Source organism: Pinus tabuliformis, chromosome 5_1 (assembly GCF_031772625.1).
Source record: "Pinus tabuliformis cultivar Carrire ecotype Pingquan chromosome 5_1, CPIR1, whole genome shotgun sequence".
NCBI lineage: Eukaryota > Viridiplantae > Streptophyta > Pinopsida > Pinales > Pinaceae > Pinus > Pinus tabuliformis.
The window spans coordinates 739,199,110-739,223,942 of NC_142305.1; positions in this window are offsets into that span (position 1 = coordinate 739,199,110).

Below are 24,833 nucleotides of genomic sequence, written 5' to 3' on the forward strand. Positions count from 1 at the left end.
TTCAGGTACTACATGAATTCCACCAGAGCATAACAATTGAACTACAGGAGCGGGAACAGTGAACTTTGTTGTTCACTAGTCAGGTGGAAAAGGAGAAACCTTTGCTAAAAAAGGAGTTGGAGCAGTTAGCTAAGAAAAGAGATGAGGCATGGGAGCAACTGAAAAAATCCATTGCATACACTTGTAGCACAGTTCTAGAAGTGAAGGTCCATGAAGAGGATCCACCAGCAAAGAAGGTTGTGAAGCTCACCCTCGAGATAAAGGAATCAAAGAATAAGCTTGCGAAGATGAAACTTGAATATGAAGTGCAGATTTTTGAGCTGTAGATAAGGCTTCAGCCAACCACGCCACCAGAAATATGGGAGCAGAGGGAGAAGGATTTAAATTATGCACTAAAAGGCATCTCTGACACAGTGGCGAAATGTGGGAAGCTGATGGATGAAACTATGCAAATTTAGACCTCACTGTAGGAGGATCCAAATATTTAAAAGATCGAGGAGGAGTTACGGGTGAAGCAAAAGCAGTGGGAAGAGATCCTAGAAAATGTGAGAACCCTACCAATCTCGCAGAGGCTTTCCAGCATTACTGAAGGAAAGAACCTCCAGAAACAAATAAAAGATCTTCGGAGCAAGGAGCAGATCTTGCAAGAGAGGATGAGGCCTTGGAAGGATAAGGCCCTCCAACTTTCATAGGTAATGAATGAAACGCTCAAGCAATTAAAGGAAAGGGAGAAATAAGTATTGCAGAAGACTTTTGGTCCAACTACAGAGGCATTGTTGGAGGAGGTGCACCAAGAGGAGAAACAAGTAGCATAATTACTCCAATAGTACAATGTAGTCTATAATGGTATTACAGCGAAGATCAAGGGCACCGTAGCTAAGTGGCTCGGGATGAGTCACATGTGAGTGTTGGGGACCTGTTGGGCACAGCGCAACTTGGTCCAGTTTTGGTCAAAGACTCCACATTTTGAGGAGCGAAGCGCATAGAGCCCACAAAGTTCTATTCATCACGCAATGTCTAGGGGCTTTAGGGTGGATCAAATCCCCTTATTTTATAACGGGTATCGGGTGTTAGTTCATTGTTTTGTCGGATCCATAGTATGTGGACCATAGTTTTATAGTAATGGAGTCTATATAAGTAGATGTAATACTTTTTCAAGGATAGGAGAAGTCATAGATGAATAATTGATCATATTTTATGTATTTAGTATGTATTTTGGGCCTTAAGGAAAGGCTCCGCCGCTAAGTGCGTGGAGGCCTGGAAGAGTCTGCGACTGAGTGCACAGACCACCTACAAATGGGTTCGTGGGTCAAAGAAGTTGTATGTATTGAAGATCTATCTTAATAAAGAAGAAGAATTTTTGGCAAAATCTTGTGTATCTATGTTCATTATTTGTGTTTATACATACTATTATGCATGTTTTTTTACTGAATTATGCGAAAGAATATATGTGATACTATTTTCTTATATGTTTATACAATAAGTACAAATATGTGAAGTAAAGCATCAGCCCGAAGTCTTTTATATATGTGAATTTGTAGATACATATAAAACATAAGTAAACACACGGGTGCCATAGCACGCATATCCCTCTGGATGCAGAAACTTGGTTCTGCAACCTCCAATAACCGCTTAGGGTGAGATTGTGATCTGCTTGCAGGTTGTTTCCAAAAGGGCCAATGGTTGAGGTTTTTGTTGGTGCACAGTACACTTTGAACCTAGGTATAAGCCCCTTAATCCAAAACCATGTCTCATTCTTCTTAATTTGATTAAACTCTTCTTCTATAACATCAATCGAATGATTGTATTTTGCTAGCTTTTATGAAATTATTACACTCAATTTTAGATAGAAAGAAGAAATGTGCATGTTTTGGTACACTTGCTAATATTCATCTATTTTTCACTCCCATATCATTATCACCAACAATTATATTTTCTAAATTATTCTTTTGAATGAATATAGATCGTGTCTTTGTATCTTGAAGTTATGTTTCTTTCTCTTCTTCTTCCTTGTAACTCATCTTTTGAATGTTCATTTGTTTGTGATTTCTCCTTTCCATGCATTTCTTCATCCACATTTACATTTGTACTTTCTACAATTGTGTGCAATGATTTACTGTAACATCTATAAGCCTTGTTTCCTAATGAATAACCAAGAAAGATACCTTCATCAACTCTAGAGTCAATTTTTCTCAAATACTCATCATCTCTATTTATGTAGCACTTTCTCCCAAAAAAATTAAAGTATTTAAGTATTGCTGGTTTATCCTTCCATAGTTCATAGGGTGTTATGTTGTTGAAGACTCTCACTTTGGTACACTTGCTAATCTTCATCCATTATGCACTCCCATATCCTTATCACCAATAACTAGATTTTCTAAATTATTATTTTGAAAAAATATAGATGGTGTCTTTGTATCTTGATGTTATGTTTCTTTCTCTTCTTCTTCCTTGTAACTCATCTTTTGAGTGTTCATTTGTTTGTGATTTCTCCTTTCCACGCATTTATTCATCCACATTTACATGTGTACTTTCTACAATTTTGTGCAATGCTTTATTGTAACATCTATAAGCCTTGTTTCCTAATGAATAACCAAGAAAGATACCTTCATCAACTCCAGAGTCAAATTTTCTCAAAGATTCATCATCTCTATTTATGTATCACTTGCTCTCGAAAACTTTAAAGTATTTAAATATTGTTGGTTTATCCTTCCATAGTTCATAAGGTGTTAAGTTGTTTAAGACTCTCACTTTCCCTTTATTCAAAATTTAGACTACATTGCTAACTACTTCTCTTTAAAACATGTTTGATAACTTTGCTTCATTTAACATTTTTCTAGTCATCTCTTATATGGTTTGAATCTTCCTTTCTACCACTACATTTTGTTTTTGATTTCTTACCATTGAAAATATATTTTTATTACATGAAGCTCACAAAAATCTTCAAGATCATTTGAGATCAATTGACCTCCTCAATCTAATCCCAATCACTTGATTTTTAAATCAATTTCATTTTCAACCAAGGATTTATAAGCTTTAAACTTCTCAAACACTTCTGATTTTACTTTGACGAACACAACCCATGTCATTTTTTAGTAATCGTCAATGAGAAACATAAAGCAATTTTCACCATGTATACTTGTGTTCTTATAGGCCCACAAAGATCTATATGAACAAGTTCCAACATCTTCGTTATTGGGTACTCCTTTGTTTTGACACTTGTTTTTGTTTGCATCCAATGTTGACATTGTTTTGAAATAGTGTTTGAAGGTTTTGTGATATTTTGCATGTCTGTCATTGTTTGTTTAGTGTTGATTTTACCACATTATCAAAGTTCATATGGCCCATTCATCTACACCATAACCAACTTTCATCTATATGTCCCATATAGCATTTTTCCCCTTGAGCTCATTGAGGATATTATACATTATTCTATGTTCTATTTGCATTTGCAACTAACTTTACTATGTTTTCCTTCCTCATCTCACAACCTTGAAAATGAATTGTGAGTGCCCTTGATCACACATTTGACTAACACTAAGAATATTATATTTTAAACCTTCAACATTTAAGATATTTTCTATTTTAGTCTTTCCATTGGTGAGACTAAGAGTGCTCTTTTCCAACCATAACGACACGCAACCTCCATAAAAAAAATTCAAAGTGAGAAACTTTCTCTTGTCACCTATCTCATTTCTTTCGCAGCCACTATAATGTACCATTGGTTTCCTTTATTTTGGGCATGAAGTGTAGTTTGTACAAGAATAGATTTATCCTCCTTCAACGCTTTTTACTCATTTTTCCAAAATTTTGTGGATTCTTTGGTAAGGGCATCTTCTTCCCTATTTTTTCTAAGAAATTTTGTAATGCCACTTTCACCAAACTGTGTTATGTGCTTGTAAGACTTATTTTTTTTCTCCATATATGATTATTTATTACATGTGCTCGAAAGTCTATTGTTTTATGACCAAAGTGTTTGTAAGAAAACAATAACCATAGGAGTATTTTTAATTATGAGTTGTGTTAGGCCACCTTGATGGAAAATATCGTCTAAACTCATCATTGTTGTCCTTGTGAGAAAGGTTAGGTTTCTGCGGTACTTCATTTTATTTCTTCATGTTTTCTTAAATTTTTATGGAGCTTTGAAAACATCAATATAGATTTTAGATTTTCCATCATTTACTTTATTTGGTGGCTTTCTAGAGATTATTTGAATCTTCTCTAGGAGTCTTTTGATGCATATCGTAACCAAGACCAACCTTAAAGAATGGCAACCTTTGAAAATTAATGATATCAATTAAGATTTCAAAACTCTTTTCAACCCTCAAGCTTTTCTTTAACGAAGAAGTTGTTTTCTCTAGTTCCTTAAGGAAACAATTTCAGTTTTCATCTTTTCAAAAAAAATTTACATTTTCCGTCCACTATATTCTCACCACTTCTTCTGTTATTTTTTCCCCTTCTAGTTTAATTTTTAGTATGATAATAGTATTCTCTATGTTTCAAAGCTTTGTGACATTTTTTTTGTATCACAACCCCCCTATGACATTTTTGTATTTGCTCCTTTCATTTCAAAATTTTCTCTCAAGTGTTTTTATTTTACTAAGGCATAGATGGGTTATTATTCAATATCCACCTCCCCATATATTTTAGCATTTTCCCCTTCTTTCGAATCCACCATTTCTCTTCATTTTCTAAGACATCAATCTTTGTTTCGTTTTCCATGAAGAGAATTTATTCTCTATCACCATCAAAATTGTTGTCACTAATATCTTTAGACATTTATTCAATATAGTTTTATTCAAAATGGATTACTTTATATTCTAAGTCTTCTAGATTATTTAACTGTGAGCTAAGTTTGGCTATCATATTTATTATTGGGAAAGATGTCAACGCATTACAAGACAAAGAAAATTTTATTAAGCCTTTTCATTAATATGATTTGAGGAGAAAGCATTTCTAATGGGGAAGGCAATATTATAAACATAATATAACTATGAAATGACATGTATCAAAGGACATGACAGTTCATGAAAGGGAATCCCACCAAGGTATATATGTTGGACATATTACCAATACTAAAATAGGGGGTGAATAAGTATTTGACACTTTTAACAATTTTTTAAAACTCCAAAGACAACATGCAAATAATACTTATCAACAACACATTAATTTATGCACGAAACTTATCTTAAATAGTTTCAGTGTTTACAAGTACCAACTACAAGGAGGCAACAACCCCATACTTCACCAGCACCTACAAGAAGGAGGCACCAACCCCCTAGTTTACAGGCTTCAACCTAAAGGAAGCTACAACTCTCTTGCCTTGTTCCACCCTACCACCCTTTCTTTGATAAATAGAAATAAGGACTCTCATACCATGGATATTGGCCCTCTCACATACACTTCACAAGAGAAAAATCTACAATAGTTCATGTTTTCCAAGGTGAAAGCATGTAATAGCCTTCTAATTAGAACCAGAAAGTTGACCTTGAAAAGTTATGCCAAAACCTTTTAAAATTGTGCCAAAAGTGCTTCCATAGATAGCCTTGTTGAATTTTGTAGTTATGGTCGGTCTTCATAACTAATGTTTTATCCCTTGAAATATATAATGAAATTGTCATACATGTTCTTCATGTCATTTTTATTTATTATCCCTTGAAAATATTAATGTAATACATATTCCTCATGTCGGTTTCAAAAGATAAAATTTTGAATTTTGAAATTTGAATTTTTGGCTCCAAACTTGTCAGGTCAACCCTCCATCAAGTCAAGTTGACCCTAGAGAAGAGACACCCTTTTGAAAAGGAAAAACACTATATATAAAGCACTTGACCTCCTCCACAAGGCACCATTTGACCTCTCATAAGACAAGATATATTATGGGCATCTTAGCGAAGAAGAAGGGCGAAGAAGGACGAGTTCATCTCTAGCATTTCTCTCTCTTTATGTGACTTCGCATGTCTGACTTTCTAGGCATATTCTGGGTAGCGAGCAAAAATTATGGGAAGACAATTTTTGGCAACAAGGCCGAGTTTCTATGCATATTTTTGGAGGCCGAAATTTGTCGTAGGAATATTAGAGAGAGATGAAGTTTTTGAGAAGAAGAGTGACTTGACAAGAGGATTATTTGACCAGGTTTGACCATAGTATTGTTGGTCAATTTCATCATCATAGTTGACTAACAGTATTAGGTGTATCTCTTGTTTAACTAAAGAATTTCTCTAAGGAAAAACGTAGTTGGGTTTTTCCCCCAAGTTGGTTTTCCAAGGGTAAATATTGTGTTCTATTTGTGCATTGTGATCTCTATTGTCCTTGTGCATCTATGGTTAAATTTCCAAAGTGTAATTTCTTAATGATAAATTGGAATTGCTAAAAGAATATATACATCATTAGAAGTAATTATCATTATTTCAAAAAGTAGTGCTTGTATCTATTACACTTGAAAAATCAACATGGTATCAGGCCTTTGGTGAAGGAAATGACATTCATATCACTCTTGAAGATCACTAGTAAAGGAAGAGAATTGAAGAAGACCTACATCTGCAATCTAATTGATTATCTATGACTATGGGTTCCTCTATGAAGGCAGAGAATAAGCTGGAAGGGGATACAAATTTTAGGGCTTGGAAAACAAGGATTTATCTCATCCTTGCAAAGAATCATCTCTTGAGTATTGTGAAAGGCAAGGTCACTAAACCCTCATATAATGAAGGAAAAATAAAATATGAGAAATATGATATCAACTCTAGAAGTATCATTGTAGATTCCATCAGAGATCATTTGATTCCATATGTCGCAAATATTGACTCTTCAAATAATATGTATTATGCCCTAATTGGATTATACACTATCAACAACATTGGTCATGCAATGAGTTTGACGAATGAGCTTCATGATGTTAGAATGACAAGAAACGATACTATGGCCTCATATTTCATAAGGGTCTCTCAACTAAGAGATCATCTCCAAGAAATTTATGAAATCATTTCCGATAAAGAACTTGTGACTGCAACAATCAATGGTTTTCCTGGCTCATGGGATTCATTTGCATCTAGCATATGTGGCAAGAAGGAGATTCCAAGGTTTGAAGAACTATGGATATCGTACACTCAAGAATAATCTAGACTTATATTAAAATTAAGGATGCAGAAACCTAAATAAGGTGACTCTCAAGCATTTGCAGCTCATTCCAAGAAGGCTGGAGAAAGAAAGGAATTTTGTTTCCAAAGAAGAAATGACGGTAGAAGACCCGTTCCTCAAGGAAAGAAAGATATGTTGAAAGTTCTGATGAGCCCTGGTATTGCATCAAGAATGTTGTAACTCCCAAGGGCTCCTCAACTCAAATTATCAACCCATGGTTCGTACAAACTTCGAGGTGACATTGTTATATGCACAGCAGATAGGATTCCACTCATGCCATCATCAGTTATGATATTAGATCAAAAGTGCTCAGAGACTATTCCTCCTACTGAATTAGAATTAAAGCTTATTGATAAAGGTACAATTGGAAATTAATTCTAGCTATGAAAATGGAAATGCCATTGAATCAACTTGTAAATGCTAACTAATCAACTCATGAAAGGACAAAGGTTAATATACTTGCAGAAAGAAAACTATTTATCTTGTCAAATCCATCAAACCACCAAATCTACTTGCAGAAAGGAAACTATTTTGTCTTGCATAATTCATCAAATTATCAATCATAATTGCATGTACCATCTACCTAGTTCACACTTGCTTGTAAATCATTAACCTACTTGCATCAAACTTGTGATAAAAAAACTAACTCTACTTTGTTGTTGCAGTGAATAAAAGGATTGGTTGGAGTGGACTAGGAGCTTTCCCTAATCATAAAATCACATATGGGCGTCATCATTCATCTAGAATAAGTCAAGGTTGTATTTGGAATCAAAACTAATGAAGGAAAGTGATTCTACAGGTTTGCTATAGGTGATTGCTACAGGAAGTCTGTAATTCTACAAGAGGGCATCTGAGTGGTTTTTTAAGGTGAAAATGATGTCTTAAGGGTATGGAGAGGTGGATGGAATTTGAAGCAAATGGAGGGAGGTTGGTTTGAGCGCCTAGACAATCTCAGTACCCCTCATAGGCATGTATTGCACTAGGATGAGTGCTCTCGGTATACTAGGTTAATGGCTTATAAAACAAGGCTTTGGGACAGAGTTTGGAACTAAAAGGAGAAGATGAAGGAGCTCAAGATAGAAGTGGTAAATGTGCCCTTCCCTGCAGATCAACCAGCCCTGCAATCAATCACATGCATGCATCCATTTATCATTAACAAAATGAAATAACTTATGATGAAAAAAATGATTTGAATTTAAAGAAAATCTAATTTATGTAATACCACTGATCTAATCACTAAATTGACTTATAAGCTATAGAAAGAAAATTTAAAATAGGGCAACTAACACTAATCTATTTCCAAGAAATCATAAACACAATATTTTGGATTGTGGTTGTGAATCCTTCCACTCATTCTCCCACAAGAGAGGTGATGTAAAGGCTACAACCACAGGATTTTATAGATTAATATCTACTTAAATGCAAGAAACTATGAACTGATTGGAATCAAGAAGAAACATAAGTAAAAGAAGAGGGACAAAAACCTCTAGTTTGGGCCCAAAGCCAGGCGTCTCAACCCTCTGAAACTAACTTAGATGTAGCTTAAAATCCAATTTCTCATTATTAAAAAGTGCAAGCCTAACACATCACATAAAATTTTAAAGTAACAATGTCAAGCTCAAAGCTTAATAGCTACACCTATTTGAACAACAACTTTGAATCCTAATGAGCTCTTATTCTAGTTTATTTATACAAAAGGGCAGTTGAAGTAGCTCCCTTGAAAGTAGGAATGGTTCCCTCCTTGATCTCGAAAATGGTGGATCTTGTCCCTCTTGATCTTCACTTGGACTAGGAGTCACTCGATTGCCAATGAATTCGAATTGGTGAGAGAGGATATTGTGATCCCAAGTCGAGTTTAGGGAGTTAAGGAGGTGGAAAAACCCCCTAGATTCTCTCCTAGTTGTCTCCATCAAGCCCCTGCATGGTAATAGCCAAAAAAATGCTTCATTTTCCTGCAATTAAACCACATTAGGCCACATACTATGACAAACACCTTTCACTCCTCTTACTAAGGATAATGTAACAAAAATGTGAATTAATGTAAGAGAAGGATAGTTTTAAGGCTGCAGGATGGTGCAATGATCTTCAAAATGTACCTATTGATGGGACTCATCATCACCCCCCTACTGAAGGTGTTTCTCATCAAGGAAAATTTTAAGGATGGAAGTTTATCTTAAAGTTTAGAAACCTTGGCAAATCTTACTAGTCATTAATATGCAAATTGTAAATCTTTTGGTCATATTTTTGTAGAAATATTTAGATTTTCAATGATTTTATATTATTCAGTATAATGTTTTGGTGATTTTTAAGGTAAAATAGTGGTGTACTATAAAATTTGGGCGAATGATTTTAGAAAAAATGGAAATTGGGGAATCTTTTTTTTTGGAAATTGCATGGAAAATTAGCCCACCTGCGAATATTAGCCCCTAAAATTTTCCATGTTTCTCATCCTATGAGCAACTCAGTCATCCATGTGCAACTATTTCATGGCCCTGGTGACCTCCCTAACATCCCAAGGCTCCTCAAATGGTGTGCCCTCTTTGGGGTAAGAACATGCATTCCTCTCGATCTCTCTCCACTCTTTCTGCTCTCTTGCTTCATCTATTCCTTCTTGTAAGCCTAGCAGAAAGGGTGGACTAAGTTTGAGTCATATCCACCTGATTTTCATCCTCTGCATGATCCTCTTGTACAATGGTGTTCTCTCCAAGGCATTCCTTAGCCTTTTAGGAGAGTGATATTCTCTGATTTGTAGGTTGTGGGGTAAGGCATGCCATCTCCTCTGGAAAGCTTGCATACTTTTTGTTCCCAACATCCTAAATGTGTCTTCAAAGTGTAGAATGGCTTGCTCCTAGGTAGCAATGTATTTGGGTGCTAAAGAAACATCATTGGAGATGAGGCTATGATTTCTAATGACAACCTTTGGGCTCACTAGCTCTGCCCTGATATACAATGGTTCCTTCTCCTCCTTTTCCATTACCTTTTTCACCTCCTCAGCTCTTGTCTCCTCATGAGTCATCCAGGATGCTAAAGCCATTAGCTACATATCCCCCAATCTTGAATTGGGATCCCAAAAATTCATATTTGTCAAAGTGAGGTTGTGCATGTAAAATTCAGCCAATTTTTCCCTGTCTTCCATGTTAGTTTGGTTGCAAAATTCAATGAACTGCATGTAGTCCTAAAAAGGCATAGATCCATATTGTGCCAAATTTTTTATTTGGAACTACAACCACTATTCTTTGAGAAAGAGGGCATGAGACTTTGATGGTTGTATGAATTTCAGGACTTCCATGGAGATACTTTCCATGGTGACAAGTTGTGTTTCTTTCTCCTACAACCTCTCTTTCAACCTCATGTCTTATTCCTGTAGTTTCTCCTTCATCATAGAATCTCTCATTCTCAAATCACTTAACTATTTTCCCATTTCAGTGAAATTTTCTTCCATGAGGCCTACATCCTCTACATTCTTAGATTTAGAAATTTTCATCCACCTGTGGGTTCTACCTCTCTCTATCTCTAGCTCATAAAGGAGTGGGATTGCAATTTTTTCAAGGATAAGCCTTCCTCCTTCAATGAATTTACAGTAGAATCCCAAGCTAGGTTATGGGCTAGGTTCTTTGGAGTTCTTGTGGGTCTTTTCCAACAGTATTTGAGGTGGTGGCTTCCTTTTGTAACTCTTTATTATGCTCCTGTAGCTTCCGCTATTCCACCTATAGTAGAATTTTCCCCTCCTGTAGCAAACCTTGTCTCTCCTGTAGCAAACCTTGATCCTCCTGTAGCTTCTCTTTTTCTTCTTCCTCAAAGGAAGATTGTGTCCTTGGCTTCTTGAAGGTGATAGACCTAGTGGTAGGCCTACTCACAGGTGCTATAGGTGACTTGGTTTTGGTTTTAGGAGGAGTGACCTCCTCAATTTTTCCTTCACTGAGTCCTATTTCTTCATTTTTTCTTGGTGACTCATCAATAATTATAGGAACCTTTATAGGAGTTTGTGGCTTCCCTTGTCTAATTCTAGTGCTCTTCCTGGTTCTAAAATATATTTGACTTGGTCTTGATTACTTCCTCTTGGGCTTGATAGGAGTTCCAAATATATCTAATGTTGCAACTACTTCCTGGTCAGTGTCTTTTTATCCTTGGGGTGGAGAAGTCTCCTCGGGGCTTACTCTCTCTTCTCCTTTCTTCTCCTTCTCTTCTCCTTTCATCTCTGCTTCTCCTTCCTCTACCTCTGCTGCCTCTTTTTCCTTTGTATTTATTTCTTCTCCTTATATTCTTGTTTCCTCTTCCTCCTTTGCCTTTGCTCCTTCTTCTTCCTTTGTTTTTCCTTCTCTTCCTCCAATACTAGAGGTTGAAGTCTCTCCTGATCTGAGGGCTTGTGCTTCTATGAAATCTTCCCTATCCAGGTCCACAAATTTGTTCCATATGACATGGATTCTCAAATGGTTCAGAGAATCCACTACTATCACCTTGATGATGCCATAGTGAGACAAATGTTGGTTTTTTCCTTCCCTTACCTTCTGACTCATCTCCATGACTGATTACAGGAGGAAATGAGGGACACTAAGTATTTGATAAGGGGGTAATTATGCCTTGAATCTCAGCTCATGGAGTAGCCTGAAGTGGTAGGCATAAACCACACTTAATATCCCTTCACAAGATATATATTTAAGGATATGGTAAGCTACCTCATCCCAAGGGTAAGGCATAATTTCTCTTCTCACTCCATTCTTGTCTTCTACATGCTTCTCTTTTGAAAGGAAGAAGCTTTTCTTCATTTTGACACTTACTTTCCTGTCTTCTTTGCTCCATCTAATTCTAAGAGGAAAGGTGGTCATTTTTCTGATGGTTTCAGGACTGAGAGAGATGCCAGCCCTCTGAAAATAGTTGTGGAACTGTCTTCCTCTTGAGAGTGTAATGCCATGGAAAATTCATGGGAAAGATCATCATCATACCCATTTAGCAACTCAAAGAAACCCAACCACTAGTGTTTTCTGAAGATGTCAACTACAAGAGGGTGTTGGTGAATTCTCCTGGTGTTTGAGGGTTCCCTTCTATTAAATCCTCCCCCCATCTCTTCTCTATTACTCCTTGATGCTATGTAGGTGTGGAATTAAAAAAAAAAATCAAATAGTCTTAGTGGTGAAACAATAATACAATGATTGGTAATAATAGGGAAGAAGGGTGCTTGAATTGATATCAACCAAAATATTTTCTCTTCTATTAACCACAACAAACTTCCAAAAATACCCCCTACTGATTAATTGACTGCTATAGGCTCTTAATTTCAAGCAGACTTCTCATGAAATTGGGTGTAGAAACAAAGAAGGAGGGTGTCACTTACTTCTTATCAAAGAAATTTTGGGTGTGCATGAAGGTTTTGAGACAGTATCGAGCCACTGTGACTCCTTTTTCTCCTCCCAACTCCTCTTGTAGCTCCTCTCAGCCCTCTTGTAGCAATTGCATGCTTGCTTGTAGCTTTCTCCTATAGCACTTGCAGGTAGGGTTCGAAGCTCCTCAGTGGCACTCTAGGTTGCTCGATGCACTAGCTTGTCCTTCCTCTACCTATTTTTGGAATGAGTGATGGTGCAAATGAAGTCGATCCAACACATAATATCCTCTTTTGGTTAAAATCTTGGAGTGCTCTAGTGACTTGGCATTAACATGAGTTTCCTCTTTTGGACCATTGTCCCCACTAACTGTAATCATTTCTCTCTCCTCGTGATTATCACCCCACTCTTCGAGGACACCACTTTGTTTTGAGTTGACATTTCCACATTGCATGGGTGACTTAACTCACACTTGAGTTTACTAGTTGAGGGTGGCCAAGTTCATTGGCCACCTCCAACCTATTACAACACCTTTTCTTGATCATAACACATTTTTATCGTTTTTATGCAAAGGGAGAAGGTTATGGTTGCCATACTTGAGCCTACCTCTGGATCGAACTCCTACAAATATTTGCATGCCAGAGTTGGACCATATATCATTATGATCAAGAGAGCTGACCTCTTTGACTTATTTCATGTGCATGTCTTTATTCTTGATGCTACCTTGATTATTGTTGTTGTTGTGTGTTTGCAGGTGCCTATTCTAATATCCAAGCTGATGTTGTTGGTAGAAATCCTCCCTATGAAAGAGGTGTCTCTTCATAGCTGCAAACAAAGCTTCATCATCCCTTTTGGTGGTGGAAAAAAAAATATCAGTGATTTTTATGTGGCTGCACAGGCAGCTACAAGAGGAGTTTCTTCCTGTAGCAGTTTTTTGTTCTCCCCTTGAAGTCTTCAATTTGCATGAGGGAGATGAGGGAGATGATGATAATATATGAGGATAGGGTTAGATTCATGGAGGAGTAGTGTAGACATTGTAGAGATAGAAAATAGTAGCTTCTGTGTTTTTTCCTTAAGGCAAGACAGAGTGGAGAATTTGAGCAATTTTTTGGTGAAATGGAGTGGATGGGTGATGGGTGGATGATGAAAAAGTCATAGGAGGACATTCTTTATCATTTGTCATATTCAGAATTTTCTTTTGGGCTATTTTCCTCCTCGGATGTCCCTCCTGTAGCATTACAGGACCTTCCTATAGCAATACAGGTCCTTCCTGTAGCATCACAGAGAGGAGGTGAAATTTGGATTTCTTGATTATGGATGGTGGAGAGATAGTAATATGAATGGAGAGAATGGATATGAGGTGTATGGATGGAAGAATAGATGATAGCTTGTAGTTCTTGGCATGCAGCCATGAAATTTTCCACTGTGTACAATTCTACAAAATAAAAGAAAGGTTAGCAAACATTATATATGCTTCTTCCTTGTTCTCCTTTTCTTTTCTTCTTATTTGTTTTCTCTCTTTTTCTTGAGACACACAAGTTGCCTCAGAGGAGGTTTTCAACCTACATGTCTACCCTAGGTTCCTCAAGGGAGGTTTTCACCTAGGGATCTTTTTTCTTTGTTTCTTTTTTCTTTTTTTGCTCCTGGGTTGCCTCAGAGAGGTTTTCAACCCTAGAGTTGGCCTCAGATGCCTCATAGAAGTTTTCATCCAGGCCTTTTTATTTTATTTTTATTTTTTCCAAATTTCTAGGAATGTTGTGGACTGGAAGTTATGAAACTCCCAATCACATTTAATTCTTTGTTGACTAAACTAATAAATTCCTCCTTGGACAAAGGTCTTCTATATAACTTCAACCTATAACCATTTGCAAGCAAAGGAATGCCTTCCTCATCAATGATTATGATCTGGACAGATCCATTTTCATGACATTTTTCCACTAGGTATGGACCCAACCATCTTTTCATTAGCTTCCCTTTAAAATATTTGAATCTAGAATCATATAACATGGCCCAATCCCTTCTTGAAAATTATTTTCCTTGATATGCTTGTCATGCCAGACCTTCCTTTGCAGTTGTATGACTTCAATGTGTAAGAGATCTTACATTCTGAACTCATCTAAGCCATTCAGTTGGAGAAGCCTTTCTTGTTGTGATGTGGTGACATCTAAGTCCAACTAAGCTTCCATTCTCAAAGTTTTATATTCAAACTCAATAGAAAGCAGAGATTTATTCCCATAAACCAAATCATATGGAGTGAATCCAGTGGTGGTTTTCCAAGTGGTATTGTAGGCCCAAGTGGCCTCTACTAGTCTCTTTTCCCAATATTTCTTTTTCTACTAACAACCTTGGTGAGGATGCTCTCCAATGCTCTATTTGTGACCTATACTTTCCCATTTTCTTGAGGGTGATAGGAAGTAGATTTTTTTTGTTCGATATGGTGCTGCCTCATGAGATATTCAATCAAATTGGATGTGAATTGTGCTCCTTGATCAATGACTACCTCCCTTGGATACCCAAACTTGTAGAAGATGTTTTCTCTTAAAAATTATGCCACTTTCTGCTCAATTTTTGCTTTGACTGCCTTTGTCTCAACCCACTTTATCAAGTAATCAGTGCACACAATGATGTATTTTTTCTATCTTGATGGTGGATCAATTGGCCTAATGAAATCCATGCCCCACTTTTCAAATGGCTCTAAGGCCACTTGAGGTTGTAGGGGAATTTCATCCCTGGGTGTGGGTTTTCCCATCCTTTGGAACTGATCACATCTAGTGGTATATTTCCTTTCATCTTGATGTAAAGTGGGTCAATAGTAACTAGTCTGTAAAACTTTAAAGGTTGTCCTTTTTGTAGAAAAATGACCTCCACAAGGCCCATCATGACATGCTGAGAGGATTTCAAAGACCTCCTCTTCTCTTACACATCTCCTCAAGATTTGATCTAGTCCCAATCTAAAAATATTTCCCCCAATCCAAGTGAAAGGAGAGCTTTTCCTTACAATCTTTCTTTTCTCCCTAGATGATAGATTAGGAGGGAAACTCCCAGCAACCAAGTAGTTGGCTATGTCAGAAAACCAAGGAGAAAGCATCGAGATGGAAAAGAGGTGCTCATCTAGTAGTTGATCATCCACCATCTCTTCATTACCTGCAAGCAAGGTTAACCTGGACAAAAAATATGCAACCACATTTTCATTCCCCAGTTTGTTAATAATAGTCAAATCAAGCTATTGTAACAATAAAACCCATATAATTATCCTAGCATTAACATAATACTTGTTCATCAAATATTTAATGGTTGCATGATCAGTATGAACAAAAGTTTGGTATCCAGTGATATAGTTCCTAAAATTGTTTAAAGAATGTACTACATCTAGAGTTCCTTTTCAGTGACAGTGTAATTCAGCTCAGTTTTAGACAAATTCTTACTAATTAAATAAATATCATAAGGCAACTTATACTCTACTTGTCTCGAGGATCCCTCCACAATGTTATCTGATGCATCAGTATGGATATGGAAAGGCAATCCCCAGTTGGGACCCCTTAGGAAGGATGCAGTGGTCAACTTTTCTTTCAACACTTCAAGGGCCTCTTGACAACTATTGGTCCAACAGAAATATGAATCTTTGGCCAGTAAAAAAAATAAAGGTGAAGTCACTTTACTAAATTCTTTGATGAATATCATATAATACCCAACTATTCCCAAGAAGCTCATAACATCTCTTTGCTTTTGAGGGGTAGAGACCCTTTTGATAATGTAAATTTTTTTGGGTCTACCTGTATCCCTTCTTTGGATATGGAATGGCCAAGGATAGTCCCTAATTCATCAAGAACTCACATTTCTCAGGTCTTAGAGAGAGATTCTTTTCAATGCATTTCTTCAAAACCTTGCACAGACTCGAGAGAGCTTCATGGAAATCACATCCATGAGTGAAATCATCCATGTATATTTCAACAGTCATTAACCAATTCAATAAAAACACTCAAAACTACTCTCTGGAAAGTTGCAGGGGCATTGCATAAACCAAATGGAAGAAATATATAATAAAAGGTACCCCAAGGACATGTGAATGTGGTCTTATCTTGGTCTTCAGGGTTGATATAGATTTGAGTGTATCCACTAAATCCATCTAGGAAGGAGAATAATTTCTTCCCTGTAAGGCCAACTAGGAATTGGCCAATGAAGGGCAAGGGAAAATGGTCCTTCTTTGTAGCCTTGTTAAGTTCCCAGTAATCCACATAGATTCTCCACTTCCCATTCTTCTTAGGAACTAACACAAGAGGTGACACCCACTCACTATCTGAAATGGGGTATATGAAACTTGCACAAAGTATTTTTTGCAGTTCTTCTTTCATAATTTCCTTAAGCGCTGGGTCCATCCTCCTCTTGGGTTGGCGCATAGGTTTTCATCCCTCCTTGATGTAAATATGGTTGGTCAGTAGAAACCGATGGATGCACACCTTTCATTTCCTTATAGTCCCAAGAAAAAGCATCCAGGTGTTGCCCCAACACTTTGCACAATTTTTCTTCCTGTTTGGCCAAGAGAGAAGGGTTGATATTTAAGGTTCCAGATGGGCCAAAATCTATAATCTTGACATGGTCTAGACTTGAGTCAATAGGGTATACTTCAGCCCAAGTATTATTCCCATATTCTTTCATCAACTCATTAATTGGTATGGGAGTGGGATGTTGATTCTAAAGGATATGGTCAATGAGATAATCTTCATAAGGTTTCCCCCCTCTTGTAATAATGTCTATAGCGAGGATTGGGTGGAGGTGGTGTGATACATTTCATCATCTTCCTCCTCTTCTAACCACAAGGGTAATTCATGCTCAATAGAAGGTTGAGCAGGAGGATACAATACCAACTGTTTATACAAATTTCCATTCTTAATGGTCATGTTCCCATCCCTACAACTAATGTAAGCATCAACAATGGCTAACCATGGCCTTTCCAAGATGAGAGGATAGCCATTAAACTTGGTTTTAGGTTGGAGAACTAGGAAATCAGTGGGATACTCCCAAGATTCAATGGAGACCCTAACATATGTTATCCTCCGCAATATCACAAGGGTGAGAAGGGAGATCGAAGGAGGTAACCTCAAACCACTTAGGGTTTAGCAGCTAGCCTTGCTAAAACAGAGAGGGATCTCTCTATGAATTCACATCCAATGATGATTGGAATGGGAAATGATGTTAGGCTAGATATGTTCAGCTCTAGGGTTTTGAAATATTTTATGGTTTTGTTGGATCAAGAGTGATAATCAGGGAACTAGGTCAAAAGATCAAAGGTCTCAGCTGCAAGAGATATAAAGGAGAAGGGTAGGTATGATTTTGTGACACTTTGGGGTTTTTTGGATGTAATCTAGGGTGGAAAAATAGAGATCAAAATGAGCATGGCAAGCATGAATTCATTTATCAGAAGATATGTGACATAAACATGAAATTCCTAACAAAACAGATCTTAAAACTAAGAATTTTGTTTATAACCTTTAAGGAAAATCATTGAAAAGCATAGGAATGGAAAGAGAATGGAATTATAATTCATAAAAGACTATAACAGAGAGAAAAAATTATCACAAACTCACAACACAATAGTTCATGAATAATAGCTGCAATTGTCCTTTGAATTTATGCAAAAATGATGAAGTACAAGCTCCAAGGGTTTCAACTCACTGATGTCCAACCTGTTCTATGACTGAAAACTAGATAAATATAGACTAAAAATCATCTTCCCCTCTCTCAGGGTCAAATCCTTCAATTTAGGAACTGATTACATGAGGTTTTCAAACAAAACCCTAATGTCTAGGGAGGTTAAAACAAATCCTCCATTTAAACTTTCATTGAACTACTCTCATAAATGAGGCCTGAGTTTACATGAAAACAACCTAACAAGCTTATTAACCCTTCATTACATCATAATTAAATCAAAATCAAATAATTACATCATAAAAACTCGAACTTTGCTGATGAAACTGAAAAATTATAGTTTCAAGCAAAAGCGCAATGAATTTAGTCAAAAGTGCAGTGTCCCAAGAGAAAGCGCAACGAAATTAGTAGAATAGATTTTTGGAGGCCTTCCCGAGGTCCAAATCCTGATCTGAAAAGCGTTGGAGATAGGTCAATATGTTTTCTACATTATGGAATCTTAAAGAACTGGAAAAGGTTACTCGTAGACCTCCAAAACTTCACTCTCCCATAGGTACTCCCAAAAGCGCAACGAGCTCTTCAAAAAGAGGGTAGAGGTGTTTTTTAAGTAGTTTTTGACCTTTTCCACCTACCAAAACATGTTGATTGTTTGATCCCAAGTGCTATAGGTAATTTAAAAGTGATGAAAAATATAAATATGCAAACAAAATGTCATTTGGAGCTCCCCATCAAAAGCGCAGTGTGCGGCACTCCGCGTTTTTGGACAAAAAACTATGTAAAATTTTTGGGTTTCTACAAAAATAGGGCTTAACGATAGAGTGATATCTCTCTAACCATAAGGAATTTTGGAAACTTGAGATGGGTTTTTGTAGATAATGAATTTTTGAAAAAAAACCCTTTCTCATTTTTTGGAAATCCATTTTCATTTTCTCGAAATTTGTGCCACAAAATCATAACTAAAACAGGAAATTAAGTTGAAAATTTTTTATTTTCTAATATAAGCATCCAATAAGATTGTATATATCCCAATCTATGATACATGTGTAAAAACAAAAGGATTCTTTTGTTCCTTGGTCTATGATTGACAAAAACCTCTTTCAGTTTTGTCAAGTTCATCTCCATTTGGTCATAAACATACTTTGAAGCAAAACTCTCCCTATGTGTAGCTAATGATTTTTTAATGTCCCTTTGACCTAGTGGAGGAGATGGCTCACTCTCTTGCTCTTTATGCCTCTTCAAATCTCTTGTCCTTGGACTCCTTTATTCTTCCTCTGATCAGTGGTTGTGGTCTCTGGATCCATTGTGAAACCGTAGCTCACAACGAAGGGAAATTAGAATTTAGTTTAGGAAAACAGGGATTTTGGGGCAGTTTTAGGAATGGAGGGAGATGAAGGGTTTTGAGGGTGTCTAAATTCTTGGGAAAATTTAGGGGGGTAGAGATAAATGTTAGGGAGTGTAGGGAGGTGGAATTTTAGGGAATGAGTGAGGGAAAGGGGTCCAAAAGAGAAAAACACAGGCCTAGCCTAGGAAAGTGTAGTCTAGGCTAGGGTTTGTGGAAAAATGATGAAATTGAGGGATAGGAATGAGGGGAAGTGTTTAGGAAGGTGTATAACATGTGGGTGAAGGTGAGTGAGCGCTCTTTGCTAGTGAAATGAGTGAGAGAAATGAATTGTGATGGTCTTTAATAGCTTGTGGAAGTTGATTTCTTCATAGTAGTGGGGTGGCCCACCATATGTTTTTCTATTTTGCTTTGAAAACTATGAAGATTTATGAAGCTTTGGAACATTAGAACTTATTACATCATATTTTCAATAAATTAGACTTTGAAACAAAAACCTTTGAGCAAATTCACTATTACTACTCCTTCATTTGCCGGATTTATGAATGAAATGATAGATTTTTATGACTTTGACCCTAATGACCTAATGGTGACACTAAGTTGAATGAGGACAATGATGATATGACTGAGATGATGATGATGACCTTTCAGTGATGGCACATCAAACTGAGTGATGCCAATAATCGGAACATGAAATTTTTTGAAAGGAGCAGTAATAAACCTAGACACCCTAGTTAGTGACCAAATTTTTATTTTGAAAACCTAATGAAATGATAAAAATTTGACTTGAGACCCTAACAAAAACCTTGTAAGAGGATATTTGATCACTGGTGACTGGCAGGATTGAAAGACACTAACATTGGCTCCAGCTGGGGATGGAAGCTCCTTTAGGAGGTGTCAGAACATCGTAGACCAAGTAGCCTTATCCATTGAGCATGGAGTCAAAAACACAAAGACCAAACTCAAAACTGAAAACCGACTAACAAACTTAACTGACTTGACTAAAAACTTACTGAACTTACTTATGGTTGCAAACCATCAGGATCTTATGGCCTTCACTTCGGGCTTCAAATCTTGATGATTATTTCCAACCTAATGAAGATATATATATATATATATATATATATATATATATATATACAATCATGTGTAATGATCCCTCCAATGTAACCAATCCAGCAAATGGCTACTTACTTGAATCCTTCTCACACTTTCCTTGAGCAGGCAGAAGAAAAAAGAAAGTGGAAACTCAACTTTTCCACTAGATCCAATACATGTATTTAAAAACTTGGCAAATTCTTCCTCTATTGATGACTGCAATAAACTCACCAGAGTATCATGGAAATCATGCAACATAATGTCTTCTAGATGATTAAAAGTAGTAAAACAAACCTTATTCCACAATTTTGGTTTGTCTATATGTTGAAATTGATTCCCATCAAACGAAATGAGAGCAAACCGTTTTTCATTCTCATCATCCACAGTAGATAAGGGCTCTGAATTTTCTTGAATTTCATCAAACACAACAGCAAGATCATATGCAACAAGGATGTCTTCATCATTAACTAGATCACATAGAAGTTGGCAAGGTCGCTACAACTCATCATTAGAATCATGAAATAAAACTTGGCTTTCATCATTCAAATCAGATTGATCTTTAATCATGGAAGAAAATATTGTTTGTTGGAGATGTTCTTGTGGATCATAATATTTTTGCAAATCAACAAATGATTCTTCAATGATATGCTCAATTACTTTTACCTGATGATTGGCAAGAGGACTTTGTTTGACAATCACAATGATAAAGTGTACACCCAGAGGATCTAAAATAACTTGTTCTTTTTCATTATTCTCCTCTTTTGGATTAGTTTCAGGCTGCTGAATTTCTTCCTTAACCTTTAGTTGATCATTGTGTTGTGTTGTTGCCATAATTGTTTCTTATGGGCATTCTTTATGGGCATCTAGACAATATTCATCATCTGTTTCTTCATCAATCAAAGAGGAGGCTTTTGAATGTTGAGTATGATATCGTGTATCAAAGTGATTAGCTTCTTCAAATTGTTGTTGGGAAGAAAATTCATAAAGGGCCTCTATGATCTCATAATCTAAACATTCTTCATCACCAAAAGCCTCTTGAAGGTATTGAATGAAATCTTCACAGGATTCACAACAATCTCTGAACAGCAAAAATGAATGATATTATTTTCCATAAAAATCAAAGAATGTTGTGTGGAAATATTTACGAGAGTATAAGCTACCTATGTTTAACCATTCATACCATGATCTTACTTTCCCTTCCAGGGTAGCCATAAACATCTTCATCAAAAAATCCTCATGAAAACTAATCCCACGTTTATGTATATGCCAGTGAAATTTTATTAGATGCATAATAGCCTCATCCTTATTTCCATCTATGAATTTGGGCAGATTAGTTTGCCAATCTATGCAAGGAATGTGATTCGAAAACTAGGAATATGAGCTCAATTCATAGGAGCATATCTTAAAGCAGTTGAATCCATCTTGAAAACAGTTAAGTCACCAAGAATTTCTTCAAACTACCATTTTTTGAACAATGGAGTTGCATTGAAAATTCTAAACCTTTGGATTCTTCGACACTGGAGTCATCACATGAGAGATGCACAACGTTTCTTGTGTCTGATCACTGTTCACCATCAGCAATCAAATATGATCCTTGTCATTCTTTCCCAGGGAAAATATGACCTTGTGTTCCCCGACAATGGCGCCAAAATGTTATCCTCCACAATATCCCAAGGCTGAGAAGGGAGATCGAAGGAGGTAACCTCAAACCACTTAGGGTTTAGCAGCTAGACCTAATAAACCAGAGTGGGATCTCTCAATGAATTCACAGCAAATGATGACTGGAATGGGAAATGATGTTAGGCTACATATGTTCAGCTCTAGGGTTTTGAAAGATTTTAGGGTTTTGTTGGATTGGGAGTGAGAATCAGGGAACTAGGTCAAAAGATCAAAGGTCTCAGCTGCAAGAGATATAAAGGAGTAGGGTAGGTATGCTTTTGTGATATTTTGGGGTTTTGTCGATGTAGTGTAGGGTGGAAAAACAGAGATAAAAATGATCATGGAAAGCATGAATTCATTTATCAAAAGATGTGTGACATAAACATGAAATTCCTAACAAAACAGAGCTCAAAACTAAGAATTTTGTTTATAACCTTTAAGGAAAATCATAGGCATGGAAAGAGAATGGAATTATCATTCATAAAAGACTATAATAGAGAGAAAACATTATCCCAAACTCACAACACAAGAATTCCTTAATAATAGCTGCAACTATCCTTTGAGTTTCTGCAAAAATGATGAAGTACAAGCTCCAAGGGTTTCAACTCATTGATGTCCAACCTATTCTATGACTGAAAACTAGATACATATAGAATAAAAACCATCTTCCCCTCTCTCAGGGTCAAATCCTTTAGTTTAGTAACTGATTACATGAGGTGTTCAAACAAAACCCTAATCTGTAGGGAGCTTAAAACAAATCCTCCATTTAAACTTTGACTTAACTGCTCTCATAAATGAGGCCTAAGTTTACATGAAAACAACCTAACAAGATTATTTACCCTTCATTACATCATAATTACATCATAAAAACTTAAACCTAGCTGATGAAATTGAGAAACAGTATTTTCGGGCAAAAGTGCAGCGTGCTAGGAGAAAGTGCAGCGAAATTAGTAGAATTAATTTTTCAAGGCCTTCCAGAGGTCCAGATTCTAATCTGAAAGGTGTTGGAGATAGGTCTAGATTTCTTCTACATGATGGAATCTTAAATAACTTAAAAATGTTTCTCCTAGCCCTCCAAAACTTCATTCTCCCATAGGTACTCCCAAAAGTGCAGCTAGCTCTTCAAAAAGAGAGCAGAGAGGTGTTTTTTGAGAAGTTGTTTTCCTTTTCCACCTACCAGAACCTGCTAAAATTTTTCTCCTAAGGGTTGGAGGTGATGTACAAGTATGAAAAATATAAATATGCAAACCAAATTTCATTTGGAGCTCCCCATCAAAAGCTCAGCGTTGCGCATTGTTATGAAACCAGCTCACAAAAAGATAGAAAAGATAGATCAACGCCTTAGAATTTAGCCTCTTCGAGGGGGCAACCTCCTTTCTATATATAGGAGTTTAAGCGGTCACAATATAACCAATGAAAAAACCTCCTTTCTATATATAGGAGTCTAAGGGGTCACAATATAACCAAGCTGACCTAACAATAATAATATAAGGGCACAAAAATAACAATAGAGGGATTCTATGGGGCACAGTAATAACAATATGGGGACAATAGAGGCACAACAATATTAATAAGGGATACAACTACAATATTAATGGGGGCATCAGTAGTATTATAGGGACCTAACATGCCCCTCTCCTTCAAAAAAGTGTTGTCCTCAACGCTTGAGTAGTTCTGGATGCTTCTGTATAAAATTCTCATCCTCCCATGTGGAATCTTCAATGGATAAGTTCTTCCACTTGATGAGATACTCTGAAATGGATTGATTTCGTAGTTTTCGAGTTCTTGTTTCTATGACTGCTTCCGGTTCCAATATAATTTTTCCTTCCTTGTCAAGTTCTGGCAATATTGTTTGAACTGGGAGCTTGTTGCCTATAACCTTCTTTAAACATGAAACATGGAAAACTGGGTGCACTCGAGAAGCTGCAGGAAGCTCCAATTTGTATGCCATAGTACCAATCTTTTGCAACACCTTGTACGGACAATAATACTTTGGTGACAATTTTTTATCCTTCTTAGCCTGCTTGAGGGACATTTGTTTATATGGTTGTATCCATAGGAATACCCAATCACCTACATCAAAACTTCTTTCACTGCGATGTTGATCTGGGTGTTGTTTCATTCTATTTTGCGCCAACACAAGGTTATCCTTTAAGATTTGCAAAACTTGTTGTTGATGCTCGATTTGATGTTCCACTGCTTGAACCTTAGAATATTCTCTTAAATATGATGTGATGGATGGTGGATGATATCCATAAAGTGCCATAAATGGGGTCATTTTTGTTGCAGTATGGAAGTGTTATACCACCATTCAGCCAGAGGCAACCATTAGACCCATTATGTCTATTTATCAGATACAAAGCAATGAAGATATCCTTCCAAACATTTGTTTACTATCTCCGTTTGCCCATCAGATTGAAGACGATAAGAAGAGCTATGAGCTAACTAAGTACCAAGACAAGAAAATAATTTTGTCCAAAAATTTCTTTTAAAAATGGGATCTCTGTCACTTACAATAATTTTTGGGTTTCCATGTAGCTTTTGAATTGTTTCCATAAATGCCGTAGAAACTGTATTGGCTTTAAATGGATGTGATAATGCACAAAAGTGTGCATACTTGGTAAGTCTGTCAA